Source organism: Natator depressus, chromosome 5 (assembly GCF_965152275.1).
Source record: "Natator depressus isolate rNatDep1 chromosome 5, rNatDep2.hap1, whole genome shotgun sequence".
Lineage (NCBI taxonomy): Eukaryota > Metazoa > Chordata > Testudines > Cheloniidae > Natator > Natator depressus.
In genome coordinates, this window is record NC_134238.1 from 119,269,082 (window position 1) to 119,291,553 (window position 22,472).

The 22,472-nt window shown below is 43.4% G+C and overlaps 1 protein-coding gene across 2 annotated transcripts in view; it reads left to right on the top strand.

The window, feature by feature from the left end:
- The first annotated feature begins 13,958 nt into the window (after positions 1–13,958).
- KIAA1958 (KIAA1958 ortholog) overlaps positions 13,959–22,472 on the top strand; it is a 112,380-nt gene continuing 103,866 nt past the window's right edge. Inside the window, exons 1-2 of one of the 2 annotated variants that reach the window (XM_074953527.1) lie at positions 13,959–14,258; positions 21,578–21,622. The gene's annotated coding sequence lies outside the window, so the exon portion shown is untranslated. The remainder of the gene's footprint in view (positions 14,259–21,577; positions 21,623–22,472) is intronic. The other variant, XM_074953526.1, reaches the window with a different exon arrangement.

Here is a 22,472-nt window from a genome sequence, read left to right on the forward strand (position 1 = left end):
GGTGGTTCGGGTTCTGTAGTTTCCACATCGTAGTGTTGCTCTTTTAAGACTTCTGAAAGCATGTGCCACATCTTGCCGCTCTCAGATTTTGGAAGGCACTTCAGATTCTTAAACCTTGGGTTGAGTGCTGTAGCTATCTTTAGAAATCTCACATTGGTACCTTCTTTGCGTTTTGTCAAATCTGCAGTGAAAGTGTTTTTAAAATTAACAACATGTGCTGGGTCATCATTCAAGACTGCTATAACATGAAATATGTGGCAGAACGAAGGTAAAATAGAACAGGGGACGTACAATTTTCCTCCAAGGAGTTGAGTCACAAATTGAATTTACGCATTATTTTTTTAATGAGCGTCATCAGCATGAAAGCATGTCCTCTGGAATGGTGACTGAAGCATGAAGGGACATATGAATCTTTAACACATCTGGCAAGTAAATATCTTGTGACGCCAGCTACAACAGTGCCATGAGAACGCCTGTTCTCACTTTCAGGTGACATTGTAAACAAGAAGCATTATCTTCTGCAAATGTAAACAAACTTGTTTGTCTGAGCAATTGGCTGAACAAGAAGTAGGACTGAGTGGACTTGCAGGCTCTAAAATTTTCCATTGTTTTATTTTTGAGTGCAGTTATGTAACAAAAAAAATCTACATTTGTAAGTTGCACTTTCACGACAAAGCGATTGCACTACAGTCCTTGTATGAGGTAAATTGAAAAATACTATTTCATCATTTTTACAATGCAAATATTTATGATAAAAATAATATACACTTTGATTTCAATTACAACACAGACTAGAACACATATGAAAATGTAGAAAAACATCCAAAATATTTAATAAATTTCAATTGGTATTCTATTGTTTAACAGTGCAATTAAACTGTGATTAATTGTGATTAATTTTTTTAATCGTGATTAATTTTTTTGAGTTAATCGTTTGAGTTAACTGTGATTAATCAACAGCCCTAGTTTAAATCACTCTGCTCTACCTGTACATTTCTGTGTTATGTAACTGCTGATATGTCCGCACGGTTAGCACCGTTATTTCCTACTCCATAAGGATAAGGGGAAACTGGCATCTGAGATACCAATATGTGCAGTGGTAGTTAAAATAGGGAGCTCATATTAAGGTAGGGAGAGCCAGGGAAGGTCTTCCTCTGCTTTTAGCAAAGGCATGAGAGCTGTACGCCTGCCTTCTCCCCCTCAGTTTAATCCCAATTATGTGGTGGTTTGGCAAATGGTGACTTTTTAATGATGAGGACTCTGTGCATTTTGTAACACTTCTTTATCCCTTGTTCCTGTGTCTTTTTGGTTTGACTTCCACACTTTTTTCCAGTATTTCCCCAGCATCTGGAATTTTTATTTAAAATAGAATGAATCGCTAACGCTGAAAGAGATTTATTCTTAATACGGGTTTTTTTGGGGGGGAGTGGGAGTTCCTAAGTGCTTTGTCTTGGAAGCAAATGTTCAAAGGTATCAGCAGTCCCTTTAATCCATATTACATGGTTTATTCAGAGATTACAATATGAATTCCATTTATATGTTCACGGGTAAGTTTCCAGCTGCTTTCTTGAGGCCTTAAAAACCATAAGCAGCGCTGAAAAGGACACCTGTCCAATAGCCCCAAACCACACTGGATAACAGATGGCTGCAGAAGTGAATCAAATGCTGCATTTTATTTGAGGCACTTGGATGGCACCGTAAACCTTGAGAACAGTTTAGGACCTTTGCCTAACCTTTGTCTTTGGAATGTTCAGTCTTGTAGCTGCACCATGCCCCAATCTTCAGTCTGCTTCTAGACCCTTACAGAGCCCTTCAGGGGGTCTAGCAGATGGGAGAGATGGTGCTATAAGATGACTGGTTCCCTCATTCTGCCTGCAGAGGGAAGAGCCTCAGTCAGTGACCTCTCCGTGCACACATTCCAAGGGCATATTGATCTAGCTTTTGCTTCTTTTGTGTTGCTCACGAGAAATGAGTCATTAGCTTAAAATAAAAAAGTTATTTCTCCACTGAGCTTCCCAATGCCGCCTCTCCACTCTGAGTGCAATCTTCTCAGGCCAGGGACTACCTAGTACTTGTGCAGAGCCTATCAGCGGCATGTTAAAACAGAGGAAGGGTGGTCCAGTGGTTAGAGCAGTACACCAATCCTTGCTGTGTTATAGAGTTCCTGTGTGACTGTGCACATGTCACTTGGTCTTTCTGTGCCTCACAGAGGTGTTGTGAGTTTAAATACATTGCAGGTTACAGGGTGTTCAGATCCTACCGTAATGGAGGCCATGCAAGTACCTAAGACAATAGAATGAACATTCGCCACTGAAGGCAGAGTTGTCACTGATCTTGCCAAGGTCTAAGTCTCAAGCTCTTGGCTTTTCTTTATGTGGTGATAAATATCAGCTGCATCTCCCACAATCCTTTGGGTGTGTCTGCATTGCCCTCGGTGGCCTCAGGAGAAACATGCCCCAGCACGTGCCAGGTAAGTGAAGGACAAAATAATTGATAAAAATGTATTATTTTGGTAATTTTGAACAATACATATTCTGTTCCTGCTATTAAATTCAGTGGACCAGGACCTGACCGTCAGTGATTTTAGTTCTTAAATAACTTTCTTTACATAATAATACAAACTTTTTATTTGTTTGATTTTTCACCTGTAAGGACCAGTCTCCCATACTCAGTGAATATGGATCATGTTATGAATGGTGCTTTACTGTGACTAGATACAGAGGCTGAACTTTCAAATTTGGAGTTTCCAAGTTTTGTTTTGTTTGTTGTAATATTATCAAAACCCTCATTTCCTATATTTTGTTATGTGAATTGTTGCTGTTTTCTTCTTCGCCTTACATTGGGCAGTTCCATGGAAAATATCTAAATACAACAACTCCTGATCTGTAAAGAGTCCACTACTCATTCACTAAAATCAGGGTGCTTATTTTGGCTGCATGTGTTCCCATTTACTGGTCAGACTTTTTCCTGACCTGCACAGTGAGGTTAATGCAATTAGACTGGGTCTAGAAACCTTGGCTCAGATTCTGATTTCAGCTACACCAGTGTAAATCCAGAGAAATGCTACTGAAGATGCTGGTTTACCAAGAGCCCCTCTGCACCCAGTGTTGGGCCTTTCCTCTGCCTCAGTTTCCCCTTACTGTCAGTCATTCACTGGCTCCCAGCAATGACAGATTCTGCAATGGCCTAGCCCTCCAGCTAAATCCAAAAAGTCCACCCCATCCTGGTGAACCAGAGTCCAAATGAAACACTGTCCTTCTCTTGGGCTCTAGTCATACTATTCACCCTCCAGTTATTAGCAGGGGTTGCTGCACCCCAAGAAAAAGTGGCAGCAGAGGGGGAACCTACACCCACCCTCTACTATGAGTTCCCAGCTCTGAGAAACCTCACCAACCAGGCTATCTGCTCTTCCCTCATCGCTGAAAGCTGCCCTATTTTCTTCCCAAGGCCGCTTCGTATGCTCCGATTCCTCCTGGCTGCCCTCCCACACTTTAGCGAGCACTGACTTCCAAGTCTGCTCCTGTTTCCTCTCCCTGCAGTCCCCCTTTGTTCAGCTGTGCAGGCTGACCCACAGACCTGCTCTGAGTCACCTATTTGTCACTCACCTCCCCTATCTGGGAAGGTGAGTGAAGTCTGGCACAGGTACAGCTGAGCTCCAGCCCTCTTAAAGAGCCAGCCCATCCTGTGACAGAAGTCTGATGGAGGTACATTTGGGTGCCTGAGATCAGAATGGTACCCATCATGATGCGTGAGACGCGTGCAGCATTCTGTGAGGTTCCAGATGAAAACTTGAAGCCAGTTTATCTGCCCGTGGCTGACTAACACTTGTTGGATAACTTCGATGCCAAAATGGCCCTCCTGCCATACATAAACTAGCTGATTATGATGTAACCCCATCTGAGCCCGACACAGAAAACGAGACATGGAAGAGGATGATTCTTGTGACTGCTTTTGGTTCAATTCACTTTCACAGGATCTGCATCCTGCAAGAGACTGCAGCTTGTGGAAAGACAATTTCCAAATAAAATGACGTCCCAGTTCAACGCTTTGCACTTAGGAACTGAGGAGCCAGTTTTGTGTGTGTATCTGAGTGGCTTTGGGTGGGGTGGAGTGGGGAGGCGAGGGGAGTGGGTGAGGAGTGATTAGATCAGTATTTTAAACGGATCAAGAGCCTGATGAATGTTCCAATGAAGAAAGTGGAATATTTACATCAAATCTGGGGCCCTGACTGTGATAACGTTTTACTGGTGTCAGACAGGAGTCCATCCTCTGAAGCTGGAGGAGGTATACTGGTGTAATCCTTGTGTAAGTCAGATCAGAATCAGATCCCTAAGTCAGTGCTGGCTCCATTGATTTCATGATGACTTCTCTGGCATTGATGCTTTACTGCACTTCGAGATTAGCTCCAATTAAGCCACTGAAGCATCTCTGTGAAGCTCTGTGTCAGCTCCATGGATTTCAGTGGAGCTGAATTCCAAATGCGCTAGCACAGTGTGGCTAAATTAGGTCCTGCTCGCTCTAAAAATAGCAAAAGGCAGCCGTCCTGATTAAAATCTAATTATGTTTGGGAGACTAATTCTTTCCCCATCCGTTCTTTTTGGTCTCATCCCAACTGCTCCTGTGATGGCTCCTTAACATATGTCCAACCTCTAGTCAGAAGCAGGGACCACACCATTTGTGTTATTCTTCCCATGTCTCTCCTTATCGCCCATTCACCCAGCTCAGCAACTTTCATGCGGCTCCTCTCCTGCAGACAGAGCTGGGGGACTTCCAGGGGTGCAGAGCAGAGCATGGCTGTTACATCTGCTGTGCCATGGGCACTGAGCCTTCGTGTATTCACTTTAAAGCCCTGCTCTGTGAAAAGTACAGGGGGCTTCAGAGCAGCCTGGACTCGGGTGAGAAAAGGCCAGAGATGGGGGATGGGGTAGGAGAGAAGAGAGGTGTAGGTGGATGGGTGGAATGGAAGTAGGAATCTGGGGAGAGAAGAGGAAGAAGGAAGGGCATCGCAGAGATAAAGAAGAGTAAGAGATACAATAACAGGGAGGTTGCTGCCTGCCACCTCGCTGACACTGCTGGTGGTCTTGAGGTGCGATACACCATGGTCTCTCCCACCATTCCTCAGCATTCACAGTCTCCTTGAAGAGCATGGCTGGGTCAAGGAGACAGAACCACTGTCTCAACAGACAGAACCACTTCTTTCATAGAATCGTAGACTATCATGGTTGAAAGGGACCTCAGGAGGTCATCTAGTCCAACCCCCTGCTCAAAGCAGGACCAATCTCCAATTTTTGCCCCTGATCCCTAAATGGCCCCCTCAAGGATTGAACTCACAACCCTGGGTTTAGCAGGCCAATGCTCAAACCACTGAGCTATCCCCCTCCCTTTCCTCTGCTCGCTGTGCTGGCTGTTTGTGCCAAGTGTAGTAGGAAGTGCTGCTCATCAGGAACTGGGGCAGGAGAATAGACCATGATCCAGCAGCTCCTCCATACCGGCAGCAGGAATCAAGGGAGAGGTGACAGGATCAGAGGGAGGAAGCAAAGCTCTAGACAAAATCCAGATCTCCCTCCAGAATCCAAGACCTCTCCCCTCAGGATTCTGGTTGGAACTGGCAGCCTCTGCTCTTCATCAGAAGAAATGGCACTGATATCAGCTCCCTTGGCTGTGAAAACCTGCCCCCACTTTATGGCTCAGGTTTGCAAGGGGGAGCTTTTACTGGATCCTCAGCTGCTTCTCTGTGTGTGGGTGTCAGCAGCTGCCAAGGTTACTTTCCATCACCTACGTTTGCCCAGGAGGCTAGGTCCTAGTGCATGCAAAGTTTGCCAGGGTGATTCATGCCTTTGTCCAATGAAACTATACCTGCAGACCGCTCAGAAAGTTCAGGTGATACAGATGAGGTTGCTGGCTTGTTGGGTGCTATTCCGTGCAAGGAGTTCATCAAGCCAGTGCTCTGTGCCAGCTTCCAGCCTGCTGCTAGGAACAATGGAAAGTGTCACTTCAGCACACAGTCCCCCATTTTTACTCAGAAGGCAAGAATGTTTCTTGACTTTCCCTATTAGTCCACAACAGCTCACATTTGCTGACCCTCCTGGCCTATCAGTTCTCCCAGCTTTTTCTGTGGGACATTGGAGGGCTTTGAATTTATACATTGTTTTAAGTTATTTTGTTTTTATTGATATAGGGTCTGATCCTGCAGATGTGTGATGGAACACACCCTTGTGTTCACACCTTCCACACGATTGTAACCTTTCTATGACGTATGCCTTGCAAAGTATCATTTGAAAACTCGTAACTTGCTGATTAGTAATATCGTGGTAAAGTGCACATAGCAACATTATAAAGTTATGAACATATGTTGAAATCATGACTGAAGTGTGTTTCCCAGATACATCTGGGAGTGGCTATACCAGTTTCTCAAAGACAAAGTGCAAGCTGACGCCCCAGCCAGGTGTCAATGAAGCTGATGGGCCAGGCCCGTTACCTTCGAAGTGGCCATTCTTTGGCAAGGAAGGGGGGCAGGGACAAAGAGAGCTGCATCTTAGCAAAGAAACAGCACGGAGTCTCTGTACCCCAGCAGACTGTATCCTGGTTCTCAACTAGAAATGTTTTTCAAAGAGGAAATAAGAAAACTATAAAAGGAGGGACAAATGCCCCAAGACACGCCCCCTCTCTCCTTGGCATTGCATCTAAGAAGACAAAGGAAAACAGCTGTTGGAGTTTTGGGGAAAGGATCCTGACCTAAAGAGTTTGGTCAGTAATACTGCTGGAAACATGGGGTGGGAAACTTTGCTTTGAATCTAATATACTTTGTTAAGTTAGTCAATACAAAGCATTTTATCTTTTTTTTTCTTGTAACTATTTCTGACTTTTATGCCTCATTACTTGTACTCCCTTAAAATCTCTCTTTGTAGTTAATAAACTTGTTTTATTGTTTTATGTAATCCAGTGTGTTCAAGTTCAAGTGTCTGGGTAACTCCATTTAGGGTGGCAATTTGTGTGTATATTAGTCCCTCAGAGGAATAATGGACTTAATATGTTCGTATGGTCCAGGACACACATTTCTGGGGGGAAATCCAGGACTGGGGGTGTGTTGGGGTCATCCTGCAGTATATAACCAAGGGTGGTTGAAAGCCAGGGTGTGACTGGGAGGCTGTATTTACACAAACATATGGGAATAGCCTGCATGCCGGTGGCTGTTTGTGACCAGTCCAGGTTGGAGCCTAAGCAGCAAGACATTGCAAGGCACCCTAGGTTACAGAGCAGGGGTGACACAGCCCCCTACTGGTCTGGCTTGCACCGTGGTATGTCACAGTATGGAGCTCCAACTGACTATAGTGAGAGCTATTAGTAGGTGTTCTGTGGTACTCTTATCCACAGGATCTTGAGCGTCTCACTTCTAATAACACATTCATCCTCACAACACCCTTCTTGTGTGAGACTGGCAAGTATGATTATTACAGATGGGGAAACTGAGAGGTTAAATGACTTGTCTGAGGTTACACAAGAAAGTTTGTGGTAGAGGTTGGAATAGAACTCAGCCCTCTTCCTTCCCTGTCTACTGCCTTAACTATAAGACCATGCCTCCTCCCTCCAGGGCACTCACTACCCACTAAGAGGTGCTTAGCATCTGACAGAATTGGGCTCACTGTTTTTATGTGCTCCCAGAGCTCTGGGTGGATGCATTTTAAACTGAAAAAAGGATGTGAGGAGAAAAATTACTAGTAAGAACATAACTCATAGCACAGCTCATCAGTAGGGTTAAACATAGGACCTTCAACACCAAGCACTGATCTCTACCACTTGAGCTAAAGAAGTAACTCCATTACCTGGTAGCAGCAGTATGCAATTATCCTTCATCGAGGGCCGGGTTCTACTGGAGTGGAAAGAAAAGCACACTGTGCAATCATGCTTCAAGAGTAGTTATTAATATAAGCAGCTCACGAATACTCTTCATCTGAAATTGTAATACAGTGCTGACCTGATGGTGACATTATTAAGCTAGTTGGGCTCTTCTGTAGTGTGTATGATGTGAACCAGAAGCCTCTGATACAATTACAGGCCTATGTACAACATGCTGATAATAGGATGGAAGCAACTACGTCAGAGCTTTGAGAAGCGTTTTCAAAATTCTCCTTAATTAATGAGTATGCACACAGTTTTTGCCTGTGGCCGCCACCAATTATCAAGAAGGGGCTGAAAGAAAAACCAGGTGGGGGATGGGTACTGTTTTGGCTTATGATCAAATAAAATTGAGCAATGAAAAAGAGGAGAAAGAGGATAAACAGGGAAAAAAATAGAAAGGAAGAGGGAGAAAAAGCAGGCAATAGAAATGGGAAAGAAAAGGCAATAGAAATAGGATAGTGCTAAATGTTATATATACAGAGAACATGAAACAATGGGTGTTACCATACACACTGTAACGAGAGTGATCAGGTAAGGTGAGCTATTACCAGCAGGAGAGAAAAAAAACCTTTTGTAGTGATAATCAAGGTGGGCCATTTCCAGCAGTTGACAGGAACATGTGAGGAACAGTGGGGGGGAGGGGGGGATTTCCCCATGTTTATTTCCCCCTCCCCCCACTGTTCCTCACATGTTCTTGTCAACTGCTGGAAATGGCCCACCTTGATTATCAGTACAAAAGTTTTTTTTTCTCTCCTGCTGGTAATAGCTCACCTTACCTGATCACTCTCGTTACAGTGTGTATGGTAACACCCATTGTTTCATGTTCTCTGTGTATATAAAATCTCCCCACTGTATTTTCTACTGCATGTATCCGATGAAGTGAGCTGTAGCTCACGAAAGCTTATGCTCAAATAAATTTGTTGGTTTCTAAGGTGCCACAAGTACTCCTTTTCTTTTTGCGGATACAGACTAACACGGCTGCTACTCTGAAACCTGCTAAATGTTAGTCACTTTGATTGTATTGGCATATATTACTTCCTAAATTGTATTGCTCCAGAAGATAATATTTAGATGTCTCACAGCTCCACATGTTAGGAGGCAGAGAAGGGGGAGGGGAGGGGGGGCTGCTATCAGGTTGCTGTTAATGGCCTTGGGAATTTCTCTTTCATTTCACTGCTGAGTGTGTAACTAGATACATGAGGTGTGTATTTTAAAAAGTTCTGTTCCACAGGTGAAATCCTGGCCCCTTTAAAGTAAATGGCAACACTTCCATTGACTTCAGTGCGGCTTGGATTTCACCCCACATATCACAAAAACATTTACTCCAGATTGCAAGCCCTGGATAATTCTGATATTGAGGGGAAGTGGCAGGTTGAGGCATTAAAAATAAGAGATTATGACAGAAGAGAGATCCTTTGGGACCCAATCCTGCAGCCCTTACATGATTGCTCATTATTCCCTTCAATAAGGACTTCTTCCCTGTGTAAGGGTTGCAGGATTGTGACTTTGACTTTTAAAGTATTAAAGAATTCTGTAGAATTGTAGTAACAGGACAGTAACTTCTTACTGTAAATAATAATAAGAGAGATTAGCAAGATTAACTTTATGATCAAATTAGCACTACTACATCAAAGGCAAGCCTGGAAAAAGCATTGTTTTGGCATTAATATGCTGCCAGATTGCATCTATTACACTGTTGTTTAAGCAATATTGCCATTGAAGCTAGTAACGTGTTAGCCCATTCAAATTTCCTGAAAGTTGGCACAAGGAAGACAAGAAGAAGAAACCACTGGGTTCAGAGCAGCCAGTTCTTTTTCCAGCAGCACCTGTCACTTTCTCCCTCCAGAGTGACACAATGAAGAAGGGAGGAAATCCCAACTCAAGAGTGGAACAGTAAAGAGAATTCAGTTTGGCAAGAGTCCTGTTCATTGCAGGAGAAACCAAACACAGAGAGATAATAATGCAAAGTGCATGTTCGGTTATTTATAATTAAATGCAAAAAACCTATCAGTGTAATGTTACATGTGAGATTTTTCATTACACACTGCGACAGATAAAGCAACTTCCTGCAATATCTTTGGGAGATCATACTGTATTAAGTATATAAATGGTTTATGTATCATTGTGGGTCATGGATTGTATGCACTGCATGTGGGGAGGGTTACCACAGCTCTGCCAGGGAAGGAAAACAGCTGGGGATGATTAAGGCTAAGCACGCAGGTTTTTAGACCTCCAGAGAGCTACTACACCTCCTGGGGAGGCTTGCATATTCTGGTTCAAACTGTGTTCTCCAGAGGCCAGCAGACAAAGAAGGGACTTTTGGATAAATAACTCACGCTTAAACTGTCTTGGGACCTTCATTCTCGTTCCTGATCTAAACACTGATATGAACTTGGTGTGGCAGATGTGAGACCTGGGTGTCCAAAGGGCCATACTGAACAATGTGCCAGACAAGAATAAACTCTTGGAACAAAACATGTTAAGTATCTTTTCTGGGGAATATCTAGGGGGAGGTGAATGCAAATTCTCTATCTCCGATTATGCAAAAATCCAGCTTTTTGAAGCTATCAATGCTTAATTTGTGCCAGAGCTTGTCAGGGCTGAACCCTGGCACGTCTAGCCTTGGCAGTTCATGGCCTGGGCACCTCTGGGCTCCCAGCCAGCAGCTGACATTCTCTGGCCGACCAGCTCTGAAGGCAGCATCACTGCCAGCAGCAGCACAGCGGTAAGGGTGGCAATACCCCATACCTTGCCACCCCTACTTCTGCCTTGCTGCGGTGGTGGCACTGCTTTCGGAGCCGGGCACCCACCAGCAGCTGCCACTCTCTGGCCACCCAGCTTGAGCCCCGGCATCTCTCTCATTACAAATTAAACACTGGAAGCTATTCCCTGAGGAGTAAGCCATTGTCTGCTGATTACCTGTTACATGAGTCCAAGATCAAGGGCCCAAGCCATATAAAAGAAAGACTGGGCGATTCATGATTGTTCTGGTTCTGAATCTCAGACAGTTATGAACTTGTAACCAGGGAGAAAACCCAGTTGTGGGGTTTGAAAGACTGACACCTACCAAAGCCCTATGTTGGAGTTAGGGGTAACCACTGGAAGTATGCATGTAAATTATTGTATTGTTTTTATATGTTTTTCTCTGTAAACCATCTATCTTAAGAATAAATTTGCTTGCTTAGAAGAAGCTGTGTGGTTGTAACTTATAACTGCTGGCAATACTCTGGTCATAGCCCTCAGAAAGAAAGTGAAGTGCAGGTGCTGGACTTTTGGGCAGATGGACTTGCTAGAGATATCACCATCACCGGGAGCTGTGCAGCCTTAAAACCCCGGTCAGGAGAGAGTGAGACACAGGTCTCCACCAAAGACAAGGTGATGGCTGGAAGCCAGAAACCTTGCAGTGGGTGTCCTCGAGGGACCATGGCAGGGGAAACACAGGTGCAGTTACCCTGAAACTGTGATGCACACAAGTCAGGAAATTCAATTATTTGGTTTCCACAGCAAATATAATTTGGCTTCTTGCATATACGGAGTATTTTTTTACGATATATAGTGTTATGTATATGTATGCATATATATGTGCATACATGTCATACACTCAGGCACACATCTTTTCACTCACACACACACATATATACAAATGTTAAATAATAATATATATTTATATACACATAAAATGGCCAAGTAGCAGCTGCTGCGGGAACTATGGGCCAGAACCTGAGCTGGTGTAAATCAACATAACTCCACTGGAACAATTGCAATTTACATCGGCTGAGAATCTGGCTCTTTAACTTTGACACTCTTGACTTTTATACATTTAAAATTTCAGCAGTAATCTTGCTTTTTTATTTCATTCCTTCTTTTTTTTTTTAGTTTTCTTTTTATATTTTCTTTTTTTAAAACAACTATACTTATGTGGCTGTATTAAAGCCCCATGTTTGAATGATACTCCTTGTAGCTGTACATGATTTTCAAATATAGAACTGGACAGGGCCATATGCTACCCTGTGTTGGTTTTCCAGAGCAGGGTTTAGAATTCCCTTCAGTATCCACTCACAGTTTCCTCCGTCATCCTGGTTCCGATTCAGCATAGCACTTAAGCACATGCTTAACTTTAAGCACATGAGTAGTCCAAATGACTTCAGTGGCTCTACTCACTTGCTTGAAGTTAAGCATGTGTACACCCAAGTTAGGACCAGGCCTGCCTTGCTATGTCTGAGGTCAGAGTACAGTCATCTAGCAAAGGGATTCAAAGAAGGCTGAGAAATGTTGGTTAAATACATGTTTGCATCTTTGGCTGCTATAGTAAATGCTGCTTCTCTTACACACACACACCGGCCTGGTCTTCACTAGGAAAAAGGTGTATTTTTAACAGGTTAGAGTAGCCAAGGCAACTTTAGTTTTAACATATGCTATTTGGTCAAGGTAAATGTTAAGGTTAGCCCTTGGAAGCTAACACGTGTCAAAACTACTGTTGTTTTTTTAAAGGATTACACACACACCCCCCTCTCCATTTTTTTCTTCTTCCCTCTTTCCTTTAGTTTAACAACAGCGTTTACCCTCCCACGGCCAAAGCCAGGAAAGGACAGGATAGGATTCCTGTGCAATTTCCCGCAGCTCCACCAAGCAGCAGCACCGCCTCATCAAACACAACTGGGGAGAGAGAACTAGCCCAGCACTTTAATTAATCCCTGTTTAAACCCCCCCCCCCCCCGCTCCAATCTCCCAAAATAAAAACCGCAAAGAATATGGCCAGAGCTGCTTTAATTTAATAAGAGCGAGGCACAGATGTGTCTCCCGCGTGCGTTCCCAGCTGCTTCTCCTTGGACCCAGAGGAAGGGAAGAGGTTTCACAGCTGTCCTAAGGCGGGTATTTGCTTGACATTGTGTTTAAAGTGCTGTTTATTGCCTCGCCATTGAATAACAGGCTCCCTCCCTCTCCCTCCAGCTCCTCCATCTTTCTCCCTCCTGGATGAGATATTAACCACCACAGCCCTCTGGCTGGCACAGGGGAGGGGGAGTTTCTGCACAAAGCAATCACAGCCAGCGCCAAACGCAAGCTGCTTTCATCTCTGTAACTTTGTCCCTCCTCCCCGTCTAAAAATAATACATCTGAGGGGATTGGGGGGGGGTGTTTTCCTGGGTGGGGGGTGGAATTAGCTGTTAGGAGCCCATTTTAAGTAGCACTTTAAGTTCCTAAATTAGGGACACATATCGCATGATTCAATATTTACAATATAAATCTAAAATAACATTAAATGGTAGCTCATTGGGGGTGGGGGTTGGAGTTCCTACCTGGACCCTGTGAACGGTGTCTGGCTCCGACTGAGGGGTGGGGGATTTTTGCATTTCAGTGAAATTCACAATTTCGGAGAGCGCGTCTTAAAATCTCCTTCAGCCCAATTGTCCTATACAAACTGTGTGTGCGTGTCCTAAACCGTGCGTGTGTGTGTAATATAAAATCTGTGTCGATATACACGTACACACAGACGCTACATGAGTGTGCACACTATATATTTATGTGTGTGTGTGTGTGTGTGTATAGGTGGTATATAACACATTGTGTGTCTAGATCCTGGATATGCGTATCTATACACACATACCATATGTGCGTTTAGTGTGGGGGTCTACACATGCTGTTATACAATGCAGAAGGTGTTATATTATGTGCAGGATACATATGTGTGTCTATAAACACACTTTTAAGATCCATGCGTGTATCCCCACGTACAGTGTGTCCACACTGCGTATACACAGTGATACGTGCAATAGGGTGTGCGCTGTAATCTCCAGTGCGCACAGGTGGGCTGTCTGGGGGCCGTAGCGGCATCCAATGCGGATTTCTAGCTCGCACCTTTCTGGATGATCAGCCCCCCAGGAGCTGTAGATACACAGACTATTATACTGCTGAGGCTTTCCTGTTATCCACCCCACCCCCTTCTGCAGGCAGAGTCCGGGCTGGCAGCTGGGGGGGGGGAGGGCGAGGGCAGGGCTGTGTGTGTGTGTGTGTGTGTTATTGCACACTTCCTGTGGTATATTTATGACCAGGGCTTCGATTTCCGGTAGCTGATACGAGCTCTCTCTGTGTCTCTCTCCCTGAGCATTGAATATCAGCGGGCGGAGGCGGAGGGGGGCCTGGCGCGCGCGCGCGCACGCACAAGACAGACACACAGACACAGACACACACAGTGTGGGGGGTGGCGGAGGACAGAGGGAGAAGCCAGTGACCGGGGGATGGGAGACACCTTCCCCTCCCCACTGCCACCCCCTCACCATATCCTCCTGCCAGCCCCAGCCAATACAGGGGATAGACCACAGCCTCCCCCCGCCCGCATTCCTATGGACAGACACCTGCAGGTAGGTGGCTGCTGGAGGGGGGGGGGGGGACAGCAGGGTGTGGGACACTCGGTGTCTCTCTTTGTGTGCAGGGGAAGGAGGGCGCTTCTGAAACCGGTGTGGCTCTGTACTCAGTGTCCCTCTCTTTGTGTAGGGGGCAGTTAGGAAGTGTGTGTGTGTGTGTGTGATGGAGATCTGTGTGTGCGCGTATGCACACAGAGTGTCTCTTGCGTTTGAGGGCGAGGGGGGCGATAGGATGGTTATTGAATGGCGGAGAGAGGTTTAGGTGAGAGAAGTTACGTACAGAGTGTGTGTGTGTGTGAGTCTGTGTGTGTGTTGGGGGTAAGTGGAGGAGGGTCAGGAGAGCATCAACCAAATGATTCAAATAAGCCAACACTAGACAACTTATTAGCTATCAGTTCTTCCTCTTCGCTTTTTTTTTTTTACAAAGTTTTTAGGGCATAAATCAATCAGCTGACCCCACCTTTTCTTTTCTTATCCCCTAGTTCTTGTGCCCCTGTTTGGATGGCAGTGTGTTATGTGGGGGGAGCTCTTGGGCTGTGAGGTGTGTATTGGGAGGGGGTTGGCTGTGTACAGAGGTGTGTGTGTATGTCTTGGGGAGGAACGGTCGAGTGGAAAGGGGGGTGTGTTGAGAGGGTGGTATGGGGTTGTGAGGAGAAGAGACTGTATTGGGGAGGAATGGTTGTGTGTGTGTCTGTGGTATGGCTTGTGGGGGGAAAGGACTATATTGGGGAGGAATGGTTGTGTGGAGAGAGGTGTGTGTGTTGGGGAGGAATGGTTGTGTGGAGAGAGGGGTGTGTGTGTGTATGGGGAGGAATGGTTGTGTGGAGGGATGTGTATGGGGAGGAATGGTTGTGTGGAGAGGGGTGGTGTATGTGTTGGGGAGGAATGGTTGTGTGGAGGGATGTGTATGGGGGAGGAATGGTTGTGTGGAGAGGGGTGGTGTGTGTGTGTGTGTGTGTGTGTCGGAGAGGAATGGTTGTGTGGAGAGGGGTGGTGTGTGTGTGTGTGTCGGAGAGGAATGGTTGTGTGGAGGGATGTGTATGTGGGAGGAATGGTTGTGTGGAGAGAGGGGTGCGTGTGTGTGTGTGTTGGGGAGGAATGGTTGTGTGGAGAGAGGGGTGCGTGTGTGTGTGTCGGGGAGGAATGGTTGTGTGGAGAGAGGGGTGCGTGTGTGTGTGTGTGTCGGGGAGGAATGGTTGTGTGGAGGGATGTGTATGTGGGAGGAATGGTTGTGTGGAGAGAGGGGTGTGCGTGTGTGTGTTGGGGAGGAATGGTTGTGTGGAGAGAGGTGTGTGTGTGTGTGTCGGGGAGGAATGGTTGTGTGGAGAGAGGGGTGTGTGTGTGTGTTGGGGAGGAATGGTTGTGTGGAGAGAGGTGTGTGTGTGTGTCGGGGAGGAATGGTTGTGTGGAGAGAGGGGTGTGTGTGTGTGTTGGGGAGGAATGGTTGTGTGGAGAGAGGGGTGTGTGTGTGTGTGTTGGGGAGGAATGGTTGTGTGGAGGGATGTGTATGTGGGAGGAATGGTTGTGTGGAGAGAGGGGTGTGTGTGTGTGTGTGTGTGTCGGGGAGGAATGGTTGTGTAGTGGGGGGACAGACACTCTCTCTGTGTGAGAGATCAGGTCATGCAGAGGGAGAGAATGGGCTGATTTCCCTTTTTACTTCTACTTCTTCCTGCAGAAACGAACCGCTCTCTCTGACCCCCGGCCCCTATCGAGGCGAGGGGGAGAGTTACCCCCCAGCTCCGAGTTTCCCACGTCCCCCAGTGGCGCGTGCTGCAGGGCAGAGCCGGGCGCGGGCGCGGGCGCTGGGGAAGGGGCCAGCTCGCTCTTACTCCTCTTTGCTGCGCGCTGGCCGGCTCCCCGCGCGGTGTGTTATTTATTGTTTCTAACGGGGGAGGAGGAGGAGGTGTCTTTGTCTGCGAGGCTGCGCACAGGGGCTGGTGTTTGGTGTCAAGGAAGAAACCCACCCAGGGGTGGGTTTGGCTGGGAGAACTGGCGAGAGGCTGCAGGAGTTGAGCTGTGTAGGTTATTTCAGAGCTCAGATTCCAGAGGAGGGGGGAGGTGGCTTTGCTTTTGGATGGCTTGGATCGATTTTATTTCTTTGTATTTGACGCGCTCCTTCTGGAAGCAAAAGTTCTGCATTTTTTTTTTTTGCCATTGCTTTTAGGATTTGGGATGTAAAATAACCCCCCTCTCCCCACCTGACATCTTTACACAGGTGGCTTATTGAAGCGAAAGTTTAGCGAAGTGTTGTCTGTACATCTTTAGAGATAGAGGCTGAGGTATCTGCGTAGGAGGGAAACGTCTGGACGTGTTTTTATAGGGCAAACAGAGTTTCTCTCTAGAGATGTAGTGCGTTTAGGTAAACGGCTTGATATTGATTGTGGTACCTTGAACATATGCAGAAACGATTAGAGGATGAACTGGATTTAGCTGTTGTCTTGCAGACGCTGATCAACCCTCCATCCCCTTTTAGTATAGCTTTGCGGTTGCAAGTATGGTTGTGTGGACGCAACCTTTAAATTGCTTGATTTCCCCTCCCCCCCCTTGAGAAGCAGAATCTTTTATAATCAATGCTCTTTTTGTAGTAAGTCTTCTATATCAAACGTTGGAAGCGTCTCTTGTGAATGATTGCAATGGCGTTGTTGCAGGAAATGCAAAAGATCCAATTGTTGGTAGTGAACAAGCTGTAGAAACGCTTAAAACCATAACCCATCTTGAACCTGGCTTGTCAGAAAGACAAATCAGGAGTGACAGAGGAAACCAGAGTATTGTAAAGCAAGTACAGAAGGACACTCAAGCAAAGGAAAACAAAGAAACATTTTGTAGTGGAAAGATATATGGAGCCTTCTATGGTTTAATTTCGGCAGTTAAAAAAAGCAGAATCTCTTTCCATCAGAAAGGACTAGTTAGTATATGTTAAAACTCACCTTCCTCCCTGGTGTTAGTGGTTATAAATATCACATGTACTCAGCTGGATATTAAATAACACTAAATGAAAATTATTATTTCCTAAAAAAATCAAGCTGAGTTATTAGTGACAATAGGCAATTCAATGGGTAAAAATATAGGTTGGATTTCAATAGTAGAATTTTTATTATAAGATGCTTGCTTCTCTTCCTCCCCTCCCCCCCCCCCAGTTATATTATCAGCATTAGTTGTGCTGTAGAATTGTAAAAACAACAGGAGGACTTGTGGCACCTTTGAGACTAACAAATTTATTAAAGCATAAGCTTTCATGAGCTACAGCCCACTTCATCGGATGCACTGATAAAGTGAGCTGTAGCTCACAAAAGCTTATGCTCTAATAAATTTGTTAGTCTCTAAGGTGCCACAAGTCCTCCTGTTGTTTTTGCGGATACAGACTAACACGGCTGCTACTCTGAAACCAGTTAGAATTGTAGATAGTCAGGGTTTGAGCTTGCATCATTAAGCTTAATTGGATTTTTTTCTATTGATCTTAATGGGAGCAGGAGCAAGCCCTTAGAGTGTACTTGCTAATATATACAAGAATGTGCAAAAATAATTGCGTCCCTTTGACATTCATTGTGCTTAGAGGTTTTTTTTATATTTAAAACAAAAATATCTTGAAAATGTTGACTGGGTGTAAGATCTGTTGGTTTTTTTTTTTAAAAAAATATATATATATAATAATCTAAATCCTTCTTTTTCCTAACTTTACAGTTACTCTAAAGCCAAAAGTACAACTAGTCTTATGACTTCCTCAGGCCCCTACAATGAATCTGCCACTCATCTTGGATTAAAACCCAGAGCATTGGCCTGCTAAACCCAGGGTTGTGAGTTCAATCCTTGAGGGGCCATTTAGGGATCTGGGGCAAAAATTGGGGATTGGTCCTGCTTTGAGCAGGGGATGGGACTAGATGACCTCCTGAGGTCCCTTCCAACCCTGATATTCTATGACTGCCTCCTTCTTATTTTTGACTTTAAGCAAAATATATTTTTCAATATTGTGCTAAAGTTTATCAGCCCTTTGAAGTATTATAAAAAGTAAACTAACAAATTGAGTTAGTTGTTTACATACTTTACACCCTGCCAGCAATAGAGATAAGACTTAACAAAGAGATATTGTATAAACTAAATATTAACGGAAAGTGTTCAGGTGGATAATGGATTGTGCTAAATTATGTGCAGTTTAAGGCTCTTCTGAGATATGTAGTGTAGTTCTTCTTTGTAACAGTGACAGAAAACCAGTTCTCAGCTAAACAGCATTACATAGACATTGTTTTCTGTTTAGAATAGCTGAATTTCTGCAAGTTAAACAAAATTTTGTTGAAAAACAGTAACACCTTTCTAGCATCTTTAACATTTTTTATTTGGTTACTATTGATAGGCTGATTTTTACTGAGCAGATATATAGATAACGGTCTCTCTTTTAATCTTCTCCTGTATGCTCTTACAATGAATGCATTCTACGTTAGTACTGTAACTTCCAATGTGCATACACTAAGAAGTTCCCTGTATTTGAGTTCTTGGGAGGATATACTGTATATATGATGTATACTTTTTTGTACAGTTGCAAAATAATGGCTCACTGTGGCTGCGTTCGCAGAGCGCTAAAATTCAGTTTACTTTGTTAGCCTTTCACATTTGACAGTTATCAAATATACTGTACCTTCATTAAAGTGTGCCTTAAATCTCATCTTGATGTTAGTTTAGTTGAATGTTTTAAATGAGTAGTGTTGTGACTAATTTTAGCTGAATGGAAAACCAGAGAGTTTCAGCAATATGATTGTCTGGCATGTCCAATATACCTCTTAACCTTGCAGCATGCTCATTAGCTTTGCTCTAGATGGTTGTCTGTGGTCTGATGCTTTGAACACACCAAGGGGAACCAGGAAGATTCTAATACAGTTTTGGCACTGATTCTCTTTTACCCTTTGGGCGAGTCACTCAGTTTCCTGCATCTGTGAAATGGGGATAATAATACTTATTTACCCAATTCACAAGGGCGTTGTGAAGATTAACTAGTGTTTGTAAAATACTTCAAAGAAATATATATGGAAATTAATCCTCTCTAGGATTATTATACATCTGATAATTCAAGTGATAATTCAAGATGAGTGCAAGGCTTTGCTTTCAAATGCTATCACTTAGAGATGTTTTTTGCAAAACAAAGTAGAGGGAGGTGAATATGGAAGAAAAGGTAAATGAGCATGAATTCTAAACAGTTTTACACAGTTCACGTTTGTAATGAAAAATATTTTAAATAAAACAAAAACTGAAGTTAAATGTTTTCTTAATGTATCTGCATAGTAGCCCAAAGCAACTTGAAAGAGTTCTGTCTTTTTAAAAGACCCATGGAGAATGACTGCTTCATCTTAAATTATTTGACCTTGGTGCTGATTGGTTGATTTATGAACTTTATTTACCCACAGGACTGGAGAATTCTGTTGCAAGACAGAAATTACAGTGTACCAGTGCTCTAGTTCGTTTCCTAGGTAACAAATATACGGCACAGATTCCATAATGACGCCCTTGGTTGGCTAGTTATTGTGTACATTTCTTGTTTAGTAAATCTGAGTCCTGAAATAAATAAAAAAGTTTTGTTTATAAGACTGTTCCAAACACAAACTGTCAAAAGCAAAATGGAAATGGAAGGCTTCTACGCTGTGGGAATTTATTGCATTCTATCTAAAGTAATACATAGATATAAAGGAAAGTTTCAATATAAATGAATGTTACAGTTATACACTGGTCCTATTTGAAAAGTCTTTGGTGAAAAGAATAAATCTAAAAACTGTACTGCATTTTACTCAAGCTTGTATACCTCTCTCAAGTCTGACATTACATTTGCAAGGCAATAAGTTATTTAGTATCTTCACTGTGCTGTACTCATTGGCTATAGTAAATGGTTCCTCATTTCCCAGTCCACCAGTTATCAAAATTCCATGCTGTTCGCATTGCTGAACAGTTCCTTCCTTTATCCAGTCCCCTTTTCTGTTACTTTTCCCTCAGTCTGTTGTCTGGTGCCTTTCCAGTGGAAACCTTTTAATGAGCAAAGGTTCTCATGTGAATAAGAATTTGCAGGATTGGGGCCAACAATATTTTAGGTTTCATTCTGTGATCTTTCCCAATAGAAAATATTCACTCATTCCTTTTTCTTTCCTATGATATGAACTGAAGAGTTATTATCATCTTAAAAATCACACTGTCTGATATTTATAACAGTAGGTAAAAAAACACCACCTAAAATAACTGAAAGAAATTAGAGGGGGGGAAAACAGTCTCTCTCTCTCTCTCTCTCTCTCTCTCTCTGCAACCTCCTCCCCCACAGTTAATTTATGTCCTGCATTTGTCAGCTCTTTTTATGTACTCAGTTCATTGTTTCCCCTTTCTTACAGCAACAGGTGAGAGAAAAATATTTTTAAAAATAGGAACAATTGACTGTAAATCCACAAAAATGGGCAAGTCTAGTACCTGAAACCACTTTACAACTCCTCTTTTAAAACTGACTAGATTTCAAGTTGATGATATCCTCTTCAATGATCCATACCATATATCAAAAGCCTTAATTATTTTCTACTCTTCCACTTTCCAGGTCCAACTTTAACCAGTAACTTCTTAGCAAAAGGCTGGGGCAACAGAAATCTACCAAAAAACTGACTTTTGTGGTGGTCTGATTCAAAATCTATGGAATTTCTGCAGCAATTTTTGTTGATTTTTATTTTACTTGGATATGTTCTTATACTGTAATGCCAAGGAGAAGTAGAGTCAATGAGAAAATATTTATTAGTCAACTAAACTGAAATGCTTTCTCTGCTGCTGTACACCACCTGTTCCAAGAGCAGTTTTGAATTAGAGCTGATGTGATTAACTGAATATTTTCAGTGTTGGATTAAAATGGTAGGGCAATTAAAAAGAAAAAGCAACAACTTTGATCACGTAACAAATTTAAAAATCTAAGATGGCATCACAACTAAAAATGAAAAAGTAATAAAAAAACCTGTTTCAATTTGTAGCTCCATAATGACTTCCACCTTCATCTTAAACTTGGTATCATTTTAAAGCACCAATCCCACATGGTTTAGGGCTTGTTGGCATGTAAACAAACAGTAGTAATTTTTAAAAAAAGATGATGATAATGTCAGGTACTGTAAATTTGACCATAGATTTAGGATGTTATTTTTTAAAAGGTCTGCAAATGCTAAAATTCGTAGGCTGACCACATAGGCTACCACAACTGACCACCGCTTGGCTAAGAATTGTACATACTGCTAGTCAGTGCAACAAATATAATACAATATTTCAGTACAATCTTCCAACTTTTCTCTCCCACCTCTTTTTGTTTTGTTTTTCAGGCCCTGATTCTGCTAAGACCTATGCACATGCTTAACTTTATGAACGTGAGTAATCCCAATAATTTCAATATGGCTATTCACATGTGTAAAATTAAGCATGGATGTTAATCTTTGCAAGATCAGGGACTTCGATTGTAAGCTCTTTTGAGTAGCATTTGTCATTTATTATATATAGGTATATAGTGTGTATATATATATATATGGCCCATCCTGGTTGATGCCTCCAGGAACTACTGTAAATAATAACAAATATTGTCAGGAAATGGATTTTTTAAATGTCCATAGCCATTTTAAAAAGCTTTGTTTTATGATACATAAAGAAAAGATTTTGTCACTGAGGTCACAGAAGTCATGGATTCCGTGACTGTCAGAGACCTCTGTGACATTTTCTATATCTTCAGCCCTGAGCCGGGAGTGGTGGGGTCCCTGGAGCTCCAATTTGCCATGGGTGATGGGGGCCCTGGAGCTCTGAGCTGCCACAGGGGGCTGTAGCGCTGTCATTCTCTCCTTCCTACTCCCTTTCAGCCCTTCGTTATTTTTAGTAAAAGTCACAGACAGGTCACGGGCTTCTGTGAATTTTTGTTTATTGCCTGCGACCTGTCCGTGACTTTTACTAAAAATAATGGAGACAAAATCTTAACCTTAATGATGTACTTTTATGGATTTAAACATCCTCGTGCACTGTCTGAAACCCAAATACTTGTATCTGAGGCCTGGTCTATACTGGGGTGGGGATCGATCTAAGTTACACAACTTCAGCTATGTGAATGATGTAGCTGAAGTTGATGTACACAGACCTACTCACCGCAGTGTCTTCACTGCGGTGAGTCGACTCTTGCCACTCCCCCGTTGACTCTGCCTGTGGCTCTTGCACTGGTGGAGAACAGGAGTCGAC